The sequence below is a fragment of the Dama dama genome, chromosome Y (assembly GCF_033118175.1).
Source record: "Dama dama isolate Ldn47 chromosome Y, ASM3311817v1, whole genome shotgun sequence".
Classification (NCBI taxonomy): domain Eukaryota; kingdom Metazoa; phylum Chordata; class Mammalia; order Artiodactyla; family Cervidae; genus Dama; species Dama dama.
In genome coordinates, this window is record NC_083715.1 from 5,702,691 (window position 1) to 5,716,328 (window position 13,638).

Genomic DNA, 13,638 nt, shown 5'->3' on the forward strand with positions numbered 1-13,638 from the left:
CTTTGATTACATACCTGATTCCCAGAAGTTTGAGAGTACATTTATTGAAGTCACCTGGCATGGGGCATATTGTTATGGCAAACCTAGCAAATAAATATATGCACTTTCTGTTGAAGAGGCTTTCAGTTTCAAAAGAGGCCTCCTTTTCTTACCTAGGTTATCAAGGAAAGGAAACTGATACAGAACTCTCTTTCCTGTCAACTGACAACCCTCACAGATTCCTAAAGTTTGCTAAGAGTTTTCAGTCTTTCTTTAGCAATTCAGCCTCATAAAAACATATTTACCCATGATTTCATGGGTAAAATTGACCTAGGAAATATAAGGAGGATAGTTTGCAGAAAGTGGTAGAAGAAAAGAAGCTCACCAGGAAGGCAGCATGACCTTATCAAAAACATACAGCATTCTCCATTGATCCTTCCCACAGATCTCTTTTGAAATACATAGGAGGAAAAGGGTAGTGACCAAAGCATTGCTGCCTGTTGCTTTAGTGATGCTACAAAGTTGGGATGTCAGGGCAACCATGCCTCAATAAACCATTCCTAAGCAACACACTAGGCTAAAATAGCCATGTGGCCACCTAGGGACAACATCACAAGTCCTCCAAACTGTTGGAGCCACTTGGGCCAAAAAAGTTTTCCAGGTGTATTTGTGACACCTTCTCAAGAAGAATGGAAGAATTTGTAGTCTATGGCCACCACTCCTATCACCAGTCCTCTGGATTGCTCTGAAGCCCAAGAGACCACCATTTTAACCTCCAAACTATATAACCGGGGAAGGGGTGGGGGGAATGCAACCCTTATCAAACTGAAGGGCTCTGACCCAAACAGATGCACACGTTCCTCAACTCCAAGAAAGACCATTATGACCAACAAAAATCACAGCTCCAAGCTATCTCATTGTTAACATTTTCAGACATACCAGGGACACATCCCAATTATTGATAGAGAGTAGACTTTAAGTCCTCTTGCAACTCCACAAATTTTGCCATGAAGACCGTTCAAGCTTTGTTCTTAGCCAAGCCTAACAGACAAATTCTGAACTGCAGCACAAAAGGCTCAACACAGGTTCAACTGAGAATATTTGGACTATTGGACTATCAGTTGCTTCCAGGTAGAGGATACTGTTGAGGAAATGTACAACAAAAGCAAAGTCATCTAAAACGCTTTTGTGCAGTTTCAGAGAGAGAATGCTCATCTTGCAGATAACCCAGTTGACAGGATTTAAATCAGTTTAAATTTAAATCAATTTAAATTCAGTTTAGAGATAAAGCAGTGCAGATTCCTTCTATGGCACTTAAGAAGCTTCAATGAAGGCTGCCTGCAGCCCCTAAACTGCATTTCTCAAATGTATCCATTCAATCAGCAGAGAGTTAAATCTATGGACAATGGACAGGCTTTGGTGGAAGGTGATGAAGAGTGTAGGAACAAAGAATCTTTCCAGGGAAATGGACAGAGCATGCTACAGGTTGGTGGTAAGATGGAGGGAGATGGTGAGGAGAATGATGGACATATTTCAGGGATAGAATCTGGAAATCTGGGATCATGGGAAGTGCTCCAGACCTTGCTATAGGGGTTGGCCATAGTTCAAAATATAATAAGCTAATGTGGTCTCTGACCTCAATGAACTTTTACAATCTTAATGCCTTGATATACTAGATGAGACCAAATGCAAATAGAAAAATAATAGAAACAAACAAACAAACAAAAAAAAAAACCAACAAATGCAGTGCCACTGTAATACAGGAGATATTATCGTGGAGGGGTTGTGTGACTTGCAGGAGATTGGCTCCTTCAAGCTTGTTACAACACTTAGCATACTTAATAGAGCTGGAGTCAGGACTCAGCAATGTATAGACTGTACTCTTAGACATATTTCAATTATGAGATCATATGTGGTTAAATATCTGCGGTTTTACTTTCTTACTCTTAGAATATTTCTCTACTTATACAAAAGGAAGATAGCACTAACTTAGAAGTCACATCTTTGCAATACCAGAGACGCTTCAGTAAATGTAAGCGAAGATACAAATCAAAGGCACAGATAAACCAAGTTTTCAGGAGTATGGGAAGTACAAAAGGCCGTGGGAAAGTAGGCCATGAAATGGATGACTGACATAATAGTGTGGGGCAAGCTTTGATGAGAAACCAAAAAAGCCTGTATATGATTCCTTTTGTCATGATACCAATAAGTCCATTTCCCTTCCAGGTAGCTCTAATTAAGCATCTCCCTTCATTGCATACACAACAGCCTCCAGGTGATGATCCAGCTTAATCTCATAGCAAAACCACACATTTCAGCTTCTTCCTTAGTCTCATGATAGGATTACATATATTTTCTATGGACACCCCATTTTGTATTACTATAGTGATCAGAATTCTAGCACACTGCTTCTGACACCTTCAGGTATGTCACTGTACAGGCTACCCTTTCATCTTCCTAACATCATCTCCATCTTCCCATGAGCATTCAGGTGCCTCCATTAGTACATCTTATGCAGTTCTCATGAAGACCTTTGTCACCATCAGGACTTCTATCAATGTATTAAAGTATGAAATAAGCAAATGTGGTAGGATCCTGGAAAAATTTCAGGAAATGTGGTAGGATCCAGGAAAAAATTCAGGAAAAATTTCACTAATTCCCTAGAACTCCTTCAGAAAAGGGATACTCATTCTTCCTGATACATTCTTGGGGAAGGACTAGTACCTTCATAGAAATAAATGTGAAGATGATTAACAGGCTTGCTATGGAAAGAATCGAGGAATCCAATGGAATACATAATCTCTTTCACTTGTGACATTTTATCAGGCATGGCCTCACTTCAAAGATAGGTAGACGTGCCACGAACATGCAAGAGAAAAATTCTTGGGGTTCTCTAGTTCTATGCCAGAGCTGATCCTATCATAAAACAGCAAACTTCTAAGGAAGATATATATGTGGATATATAGATGATTGATAGATAGATAGATAGATAATAGATAGACAGATACATACATGCATACATAATATATATATTATATTATAAATATATATATATTTATATAAAATATATATTTTTATATTTAAATATATTTTTATTTTTATAAATATAAAAATTATAAAAATATATAATTCTTTTTATTATTATATATAATAATTATATATATCATATTATATATATTTATATTTATTTATATTATATTATTTATATTTATTTTATTTATATTATATTATTTATATTATTTATATATTATATATAATATATTATATTAATATATAATTAATGTTATTAAAAATAGAATTATAAAATATTATATTTTTATTTTAAATATATATATATTTTATTTTTAAATATAGATATATTTATATAATATATATATATATATATGTGTGTGTATGTGTGTGTGGATAAGGAAGAGATACATGTGTGTCTCGGGGGTATAATTTCCTCTCAGTTGCAGATCTTTCCACTGCACTCCTTATTGCTCTAGACAAGGGAAATGTTAAGTTAAAGGTCATTATTCCCAAATAGTAAAGGAAATATCCTAGTGGACCAGACCCTCTAAAGCCAAGACAAGATAGAAATCCTTATTTCAGGTAACTGGAAATAAGTTTCAAAACATGAATGGAGAAAAGGATGACAACACTTTCCTCAAAGGAAAAGCTTTTTTATTTTTTTGTCTGAAGGGGAAGAGGCATACAATATTCTAAATGGAGGCATGGAGATAGTTTAGAAAAAGGATTAGACCTTAGTTTCAACCACAGGCAATCTTATCAGAAAAGAAAGAGAAGATTTTTAAATCTGAACAGAAGTTAGATGTGTTTATGTGTTCAAAGTCTTGTCAGACTTTAAGCAACCCCAAGGAGTATAGAGGGCCTGACTTCTCTGTCCATGGGATTTTTCAGGCAAGGAAACTGGAGTGGTTTGCCATTTGATACTCCATTCAGTTAGATGTGTACATCTGAAGAAAAACATAATCCATGTATTTTCTTGCATCTTTTTCAAGGCAAAGCAAACTGTACAAGCTCTTTGCTCCAGAATGTCATTTTGAAATTTAAAAGTTGTGCTTGTGAATGAGGAAGGTTTATAATATTGTGGACTGGAATGATTCAAGAAGAGACAAGTTAAAGAAAAATGTAAATATCTACCTCACACAGTTCAGTGAGTCCATTTTTTTTTTTTTAAACCATACAACAACAGAAGACCCATTCTTTATCGCCATCCAATACCTAAACAGGAGAAATAGGTAGGCAGATTGCATAGAGTGCAGAGAAGACCATAAATCTCTGTGTAAGACTCTTAATTTTCTAGGTTTTCAGCATTTCTGTTGTTGTTTTGTTTCCTTTTTCTTTTTCTACATCTCATCTCCTGGAAATATCTAGTAACTCTAACGAGGCCCCAGATGCTGTGTTGCCTTAGTGTTTGGAGTAAACATGCCTATGAGCTAGTGGCACTGAGTTTCCCTCAGGACTCCAGGAATAAGTCAAGTATTCTAGTGTTTATGATATCAACAAGGCATTCTAGAGATTATTTATTGGAAAGTCCCAAATGGGCACAGAAAGCACTGGCATGCAGAACAAATTTCTGAGTAGGAATTCTTACTACCTAACCCTCCTGAACATGGTCTGCAGCAAGATCAATAAGAGCTAACCACACTGGTCATCGTTATACCTACTCCTAAAGTACGAAGTGCAGGTTGGTGCTAATTGGAAGAGAGGCTGGGTGTGTATCTAGAAGCATCAATGTCCATGAAATAACCATGCAGTGGTTGGTTGGAGTCAAATTACAGCAATGCACAGTTGAAGAAAATATATACATACTCTAGTTTGCTGCTAGAAATATGAAGGAATATGGCTGCTGAAGTCAAGGGTCCTTAGGGAGATTCACTAAGAACAAAGCTAGTGGATGTGTTGAAATTCCAGTTGAGGTTTTTCAAGTCCTAAAGAAACATGATGCTGTCAGAGTGTTACACTCAGTATGTCAGCAAATTTGGAAAACAGATCAGGGGGCACAGGACTGGAAAATGTCAGTTTTTATTCCATTCCCCAGTAAAGGCAAAGCCAAAGACTGTTCAAACTACCACGCAATTGCCCTCATCTCACATCCTAACAAAGTCATGTTCAAAATTCTCCAGACTAGCCTTCAATAGTACATGAACTGTGAACTTCCAGATGCTCAAGCTGGATTTAGAAAAGGCAGAGGAACCAGAGATCAAGTTGTCAACATCCACTGGATCATCTACAAGGCAAGAGCATTCCAGACATAAAACACACACTTCTGCTTTATTGACTATGTCAAAGCTTCTGACTATGTGGATCACAACAAACTGTGGGAAATTCTTCAAGAGATGGGAATACCACACCACCTGTCCTGACTCCTGAGAAATCTGTATGCATGTCAGGACAAAACAGAACTGGCTGAAACGTTGTTGTTGAACCATGAAAAGATGCCGAAATTCAAGTCCTCCAGAGGAGAAGAATTCAATCTTGGGCCAAAGATGAGAGTCATCTAGCAGGGATAGAGAAGGCTTCTGACATAAACATCAGAAGCGGGCAGAAAGAGTCTCTCTTGCTAGTGTTAGCAATGAAGTTATACACTCTCCATTTAGTATTACAATGAACCAAAAGAATGTCTGTAGGTTGTAAAGACCTCACTATACCTACTCCCATAATTTACATTTTAAGATAACAAAATTAGCCAGAAGGTTTTTGTTTGTTTGTCTGTTTGTTTCCCCAGAAACTACCCTCAAGCAAGATACATTATAGTTATACAATCTTAAGGAATGTAGAGGGGAAAAAAATGTCTGTTCTTCCTTTCTCCTTGAGAATCCCGGATCCCTCTCTCCTTGAGGACCCCTGGAATTCTTGTCAACCTGCCTAAGAAATGACTTTCTCCTGGACATGGAGCAGCAGACTTGTTCCAAATAGGGAAAGGTGTATGTCAAATTTTGTATATTGTACCTGACTAATTTGACTCATGCAGAGTGCATCATGAGAAACTCTGGTCTGGATTAAGCACAAGCTGGAATCGAGATTGCTGGGAGAAATATCAATGACTTCAGATATGCAGATGACACCACCCTTAAGTCAGACTGTGAAGAAGAACTAAAGAGCCTCTTGATGATAGTGAAAGAGGAGAGTGAAACTTTTGGCTTAAAACTCAGCACTCATGGCATTTTCTCCCATCATTTCAGGACAAAAAAAGGAAAACCTGGAAACTGTAAGAGATTTTATTTTTCCTTAGGTTCTAAATTCACTGCAGATGGTGACTACAGCCAAGAAATTAAAAGACCCTTGTTCCTTGGAGGAAAACTCATGACCAACATAGACAGCCTATTCAAAATCAGAGACATTGTGTTGCCAAAAAAGGTCCATGCATACAAAGCTATGGTTTTTCTAGTAGACAGTGTGGATGCATGAGTTGGGCTATAAAGAAAGCTGGGCACCAAAAAATTGTTGCTTTTCTATTGTGGTGTTGGAGAAGACTTTTGAGAGTCCCTTGGACTGCAAGGAGATCCAAACAATCCATCCTAAAGGAGATCAGACCTGAATATTCATTGGAAAGACTGATGCTAATGCTGAAACTCCAATATTTTGGTCTCCTAATGCGAAGAAATGACTCATTTGAATATACCCTGATGCTGGCAAAGACTGAAGGCAGGAGGAGAAGTGGGCAACAGAGGATTAGATGGTTGGGTGGCATCACTGACTCAATGGACATTAGTTTGAGTAAACTCTGTGTATCGGTGATGTACAGGGAGGCCTGGTATATGGCAGTCCACAGGGCCTTAACGTGTAGGAGAAAACTGAACAACTGAACTGAATGCCTGATATAGGTGAAGGAAGAGAGTTTTAGAGCTGGCTTAAAACTAAATATGAGCAAGTCATGCAGGGGCTGATAGAGGCAGGTTACAGTGATGTAAATTTCTAGAAAATAAAAGCATACTATGTCATGCTGCTAATATGTGAGAAACTTTGCCTGCTGATGCTGTATTTCAAGGAAGGCTTCCTCACTAGGTCCTATCACCTACTCCATTATTTATCCTATCACTACAAGAAATATTCTGGGGGGACGGGTGGCGAAGTAAATACCAATTGTTTGCTGCCCTGAAGGTAGAGCTACTGTTATCTCCAGCAGTAGGAAATAGGTTAAGCCTCAGTTTCTTCCTCTTGTACTGCTAATTCCAGACAACTTGCAAATAAGGCATTACAAGACTCTAAAGCAGATAGGGTCCTTAAGGTTTCTTTATTAGTAATGTTCTTCCACAGAGGAGACATCAGAAACCATCATACCTCCACTTAATGTTTCTGATTACTTTCCCTACTTGTATGTTCAGTTCAGTTCCGTTCAGTCGCTCAGTCATGTCCGACTCTTTGCGATCCCATGAATCGCAGCACGCCAGGCCTCCCTGTCCATCACCAACTTGTGGAATTACTCAAACTCATATCCATCGAGTCGGTGATGCCATCCAGCCATCTCATCCTCTGCCATCCCTTTCTCCTCCTGCCTCAAATCCCTCCCAGCATCAGGGTCTTTTCCTATGAGTCAGTTCTTCCCATGAGTTGGCCAAAGTATTGGAGTTTCAGCTTCAGCCTCAGTCCTTCCAATGAACACCCCGGCCTGATCTCTTTTAGGATGGACTGTTTGGATCTCCTTGCAGTCCAAGGGACTCTCAAGTGTCTTCTCCAACACCACAGTTCAAAAGCATCAATTTTTCGGTGCTCAGCTTCTTCACAGTCCAACTCTCACACCCACACATGACCACTGGAAAAACCATACCCTTGACTAGATGGAACTAAATGATATGATGTTTTAAATCTGTCCTCCCAACCAACTGCACATGTCCACACATAAACTGTCATTCAGGTATCCTTAAACTACATGTCTTATACTTTCCCTATTCTGTGCCTTGACAGTGTTCTTCATTTTTCCTGAATTGTCCTTCCCTTATTTCCCAATATCTCCTGCCAAACCCTGATCATTTTTTAAATGCCTAACTCAGATATATTTTCCTCTTCAGAAGCTTCCAGAAATGTCTAGATGCTAAAACAAATGTACCAGCATCTATAGTCTGTGTCTATGAATTCATATGTATTACACATTTTTATTACACTCATGTTCCAACATCTTTTCTGTATAGATTAAGGCTTAAAATAATATGAAGCACTTCAGCATATTTATTAATAGTGCTGTGAAATTCCAGACATATTAAACATAGATTGACTCTTTATGATGACTAACCACAGATAGGGTCACAAATCCGACCAGAAACTATATATGACTTATCATTAATATATTCATCACAAAGATCTATCTCCAGAATATTAGGATCTTGGTATAATATAAGAAACTCGTTCCACATACGGGTTTGATCAGTAGCGGTTATGCTACTTCTACTACTACTGAGCAGAATGCAAAGGAAGAACAGATAATGATGACAATGATAATAGTGTCTTATCCATAGTATCAGGCTGCTTAATGTAGTCATATGTCCAGACTTAGGGAAATGCAAGCCTACTAGTAGCTTGAGAGTTTGTTACAATTTTCTCAGGTGGATATAATCTGAGGAAACCTCCTAGTGGACTTGCACAAGCAACTTCCCTTATACGTCTATTTCTTGATCTACATAAGTAGAGCATTCGGTTAGATTAGCAGCTGCCAAACTCTAAACTTTAATATTTTATCCCTCAGATGACAATGAATACAACAGTTAAAATTTAAGCTGTACCAGTTGAATTATAGAATGAATGTGGGCCTGCAAATCTCTGTCTTCTAATTATTCTAATTCTTGCAAGCTTCATAATTAAGACATCTCCCTGCAGCCTCTAGTTCTTTCATATTGAGATATATTCCTGACCAAGCTCTTGGCTGTTTTGCTCCTTAGAAGCCTTTCTGCACCTGTGTATCTAATTCTGTGCACTTCCCTTTGCAATAGGACATGCATTTTAGAGAAGATTGACCTTACTGCCTGGATTAGTTGTGTCAGCCATTAAGGAGCCCCTCAATAGGGTGATTGGCCACAGGGCTTTGACATTTGAGCAAGGTGGTTAGTCAGTGTAGTACGTGATATCCTCATTGACATTGAAGTGTACGGCTCAGATGGTAAAATAACTGCCTGCGATGTGCAAGACATGGGTTCAATCCCTGGATCCAGAAGAGGACCTGAAGAAGGAAATGACTACCTGCTCCTGCATTTTTGCCTGGAAGATTCCATGGACAGAGTATCCAGGTGAGCCACATTTCATGTGATGGCAAAGACTTGGACACCATTGAGCAACTAACACTTCCCTAATCTGGTAGATAATATGTGGGTATGAGTTGCTTCATGGAAAATTCTAGTGGTCCAAAGGTCAGAGGTAACCTCTGATTCAGGCATAGAGTAAGTAGGAACTGCTGCTGCTGCTGCTAAGTTGCGTCCGTCGTTTCTGATTCTGGGCGACCCCACAGATGGCAGCCCACCAGGATCCTCTGTCCCTGGGATTCTCCAGGCAAGAATACTGGAGTAGGTTGGCATTTCCTTCTCCAATGCATGTGTGATAAGTCCCTTCAGTCGTGTCCGACTCTGAGCAACTCCTTAGACGGCAGCCCACCAGGCCCCTCTTTGGTCACACGACAGCCTCCTCATGCTAGAGGTGAAGATCCCATTACCGTTCATAAAATTTTGACAGTGAGTGACATGGAAGCAAATGACTTAATACAAACTGAGATAAACTGTGGTACAATCTAGTTTCTGCTTGAGATTAGATTTTGTTTTCCCTCTGTTATATATCTTGTTTCCCTCATTGCATGTCTCCTGCAAATCCTCACATTGAGTCCCATGAATAGCAACCATCGACCCTACTTTAAGGGATCCTGATGAAAACATTCCCACACAGAATAGCAACAACCCTTCCCCAAGAAAAGGCTAGTGAAAGATGGTCAAACTCTAGCCTCAGCTTCTGTAAAGAAGACGTGTCACTACCTGCTGCCATTTACTGTTCCTGATAGAGACCTCTGAGACATAGTTTTTTATTCTTTATATTCTTTTGCCACATAAGTCATTGAAAATATACTTTTCTTAGAAATTTATTATATCTGTTAGCTGACCTTTGGATAGACACCCAAAGTTGGTGGTTTTAATTTGTAAAAAAATATTATTCTTTTTTGGAGTGATAGGATCTAATAATGTCTCTTCATGTTCCGACTTTTTTTTTTTTTAAGATTAATAAGATTAATTATTTTTTCTACTGATTCAAGTATTTAGGTGATTTCTTTTTTTCAAATAGAGACTTCTACTCTTAAATAGAGGTGATTAAAATGACAAGCAAAAATAGACATGGGTTGTGATTATTTATTCCAATCGGAGAACACAATGCATCAAAACACACCAGACAGATCAGTTGAAAATAGTAGTCTAAGAACAATCTGCAAAATCAGAAAAAGCTTTATAAGCAAATTAAAATAAGATCTCATAGGCACTACCAAAAAATAACAATCAAGGGAAACAGGGGAATGGCATATGTACACACAGCTGAGACTGAGAAGAACAGAGCACAGGCTGAAACTTCAGTGTGACTGAAGAAGGTAGAGTTAAAAGAACAGTATGAAGATTGAGAATGATATAGAATTCACAGTCCTCAAATGCTATTCTCAAAATTGTGCTCTCTATCACACACCTTAGGTGGTGAGGGACAGCCTTCTCTGGCTGTAGCAAGGTAGAGTGTCTAGAGAAGAGAACTGGATGCTAGAAAATGATTAATAGACCTCTGAGTCATGTGCCATTGAGAAATCACTTAAACGGTGGGACAGGTGGGTTACAATAAAGACACCAAAATGTGGATGAATTTCAGCATAATAAGTGGTAAAACAGCATAACTGAGATATGGAAATGATGAGGTGGGACAGAAAGTGAAGTAGCCAAGAATAAATACAAGTGTCAAACATGGAAGGCAAAAATTTATTGTTCTTCTTCAGTTAGTAAGTCATTCTCCACTCTATGGCAACCCATGAATGGTAGCCTGCCAAACTTGCCTTCATGATCTCCCAGAATTTGTTCAGATTCATGTCCATCAGTTGATGATGTTATATAATCATCACATCATCTGCTACCGACTTCTCCTTTTACCTTCAATCATTTCCAGCATCGGAGCATTTTTGAGTGTGTCAGCTCTTGGCACCCATGGGGCCGAGGGAAGAATGAACACTAAAAATCAACTAAGTTCTCCAAGGAGAACTGTTTAGGCTATAGATGCAGAAAACATTTTCACAAAAGTCAACACTCTATGATAAAACCTGTACAGGAATTGTGATCAGAGGGAAACTTTTCAACCTAATAAAGGCCACATATGGATAAATCCACTGCAAACATGAAGCTCAATGTTGAAGAACTGAAATCATGACCACTAGGTCCTGAACAAGACAAAATTGCCCACTCTCAACATTTTTATCCAACATGGAGTTAGGACTTCTACTACAGCATTCAGAAAAGAATAAGAAAATCAAAATTGGAAACAAACAGGAAAAGAAGTGGTAAAAATGTCACTGTTTGCAGATGATATGATAGTATGCCCAGGTAAGCCAAGGATACCACCAGAAAACCACTCAACCTAAGCAATGGGTTTAGGGAAGTTGGCAGAGATACAAAGTTAAGACAGAATTCTCTTCATTTCTACACACTGAGAACAACAACAACAACAAAAATCTAAAATAGAAATGAAGGAAACATCTCCATTTACTACTGCAACAAGAAAAATAAAATTATTGAGAACAAACCTACCCAGACATGGAGAAGAAATGTGTGCAGAAAAGAATAAGATATGAAAGAAATAAATTAAAGGTGACACAAACAAATGTAGACATTACCATTCTCCTTGACTGGAAAAAAAAATCAATATTATGGAAATGGCTTAATGAAAAAAGCTGTTTACACTTTCAATGCAATTCCTGTCAAATTATCAATGATATTTTTCAAGGTAGACTAAAAAAATACAACTTATATGGAAGCATAAAATACTTTAAATTGTCATGAAATCTTAGAAAGAAAAAAAAAAATCCAGAGGAATCATATTTTCTGGCTTCAGTCTATAAAATAAAGCACTAGTAATCCACACAGCATGAAACTGGCCCACAAGCAGGAATATGGGCCAATGGAACTGATGGAAAAACTGACAAAATCTCTTGCCCAAAAGGACACCTAGTCTATGACAAAGGAGGCAACAATATACAATGGAGAAAAGATAAGCCCTTTTATATATGATGCTGGAAAATCTGGACAACTAAAGATAAAAAAATAAAATTAGGACACTTCCTTGCTGTTGTTCAATGTCCAAGTTGTCTCTGACTCTTTGTGATGCAATCGACTGCAGCAGGCAAGCCTCCCTATGCTGCACCATCTCCCAGAGGTTGCCCAAGTTCATATCCATTGCACTGGTGATGCAATCCAACAAATTCATCCTTGTGGCAACCTTCTCCTTCTGTCTTCGGTATTTCCCATGATCGGGGTCTTTTCAATGAGTTGGCCCTTTTCATCAGCTTCAGCAAGAGTCCTTCCAAAGAGTATTCCAAGTTGATTTCAAGAAATTTACTGGTTTGATCTTGCTATCCATGTGACTCTAAAAGTGTCCTCCAACACCACAGTTCAAAGGCATCGATGGCCCACCTATCACAACTGTATGTGAATAACAGGAAGAGGATTGACTCTGCAGTCTTGGTTATATGGACTTTTACTGACAGAGTGATGTCTATTTTTTCACACACTATCCAGGTTTGCCACAGCTTTCCTGCCAAGAAACGTGTGCTTTTAATTTCATGGCTGAAGTCACCATCTGCAGGGACTTTAGAGCCCAAGAAGAGGAAATCTGTCACTGCTTTCCCTTACACTCCTTTTATTTGCCATGACATTTGGGGACTGGGTATTGTGATATGAGTTTTCATAATATTGAACTTGCTGCCTGCTTTTGCACTCTTCTTCGTTTTTTCTTATCAAGGGTTTCTTTAGTACATCACCCTATGAGCTTGTAACTCATCCAAACTTTCATTTCTAATCATGTGCTATGTGTAGAAGTTAAATAAACAAGGTGACAGTAAACAGTCTTGCCATACTCTTTCCTCAATCCAGAAACAGTCAATAATTTTTCTAATTGTTGGTTCTCAACCTGCATACAGTTTTCTCAGGAGACGGGTAAGATGGCCTGTATTCCTATCCCTTTAAGTGTTTTCCACAATTTGTTATTATCCATAGGGTCAGAGACTTTAGAGTGGTCAATGAAGAAGAAGTAGAGGTTTTCCTGGAAACCTTTTGCTAATTCCATTATGCAGCAAATGGTGACAGTTTGAAGTCTGGTTCCTCTGATGTGTCTAAACCCAGCTTGAACATCCAGAAGTTCTCAGTTCATGTAATGATGAAGTGAAGCTTAAAAGATTTTGAGCAAAACTTCACTAGCATGGGAGATGTGTCTCATTGTGCAGTGATTTGAACAATTTTTAGTAGTGCCTTGGAATTGGAATTGGAAACTGGGATAAGGATTGGCCTTGTCTAGTCTTGTGGCCACTGTTAGGTTTTCCATATTTGCTGACATATTAAGTGCAACACTTTGAATTTATCATTTTTGGAATTTTCAAGAGTTCAGATGGAATTCCAGCACCTGTATTAGCTTTGCTGATAGAAGTGCTTCCTAAGGCCC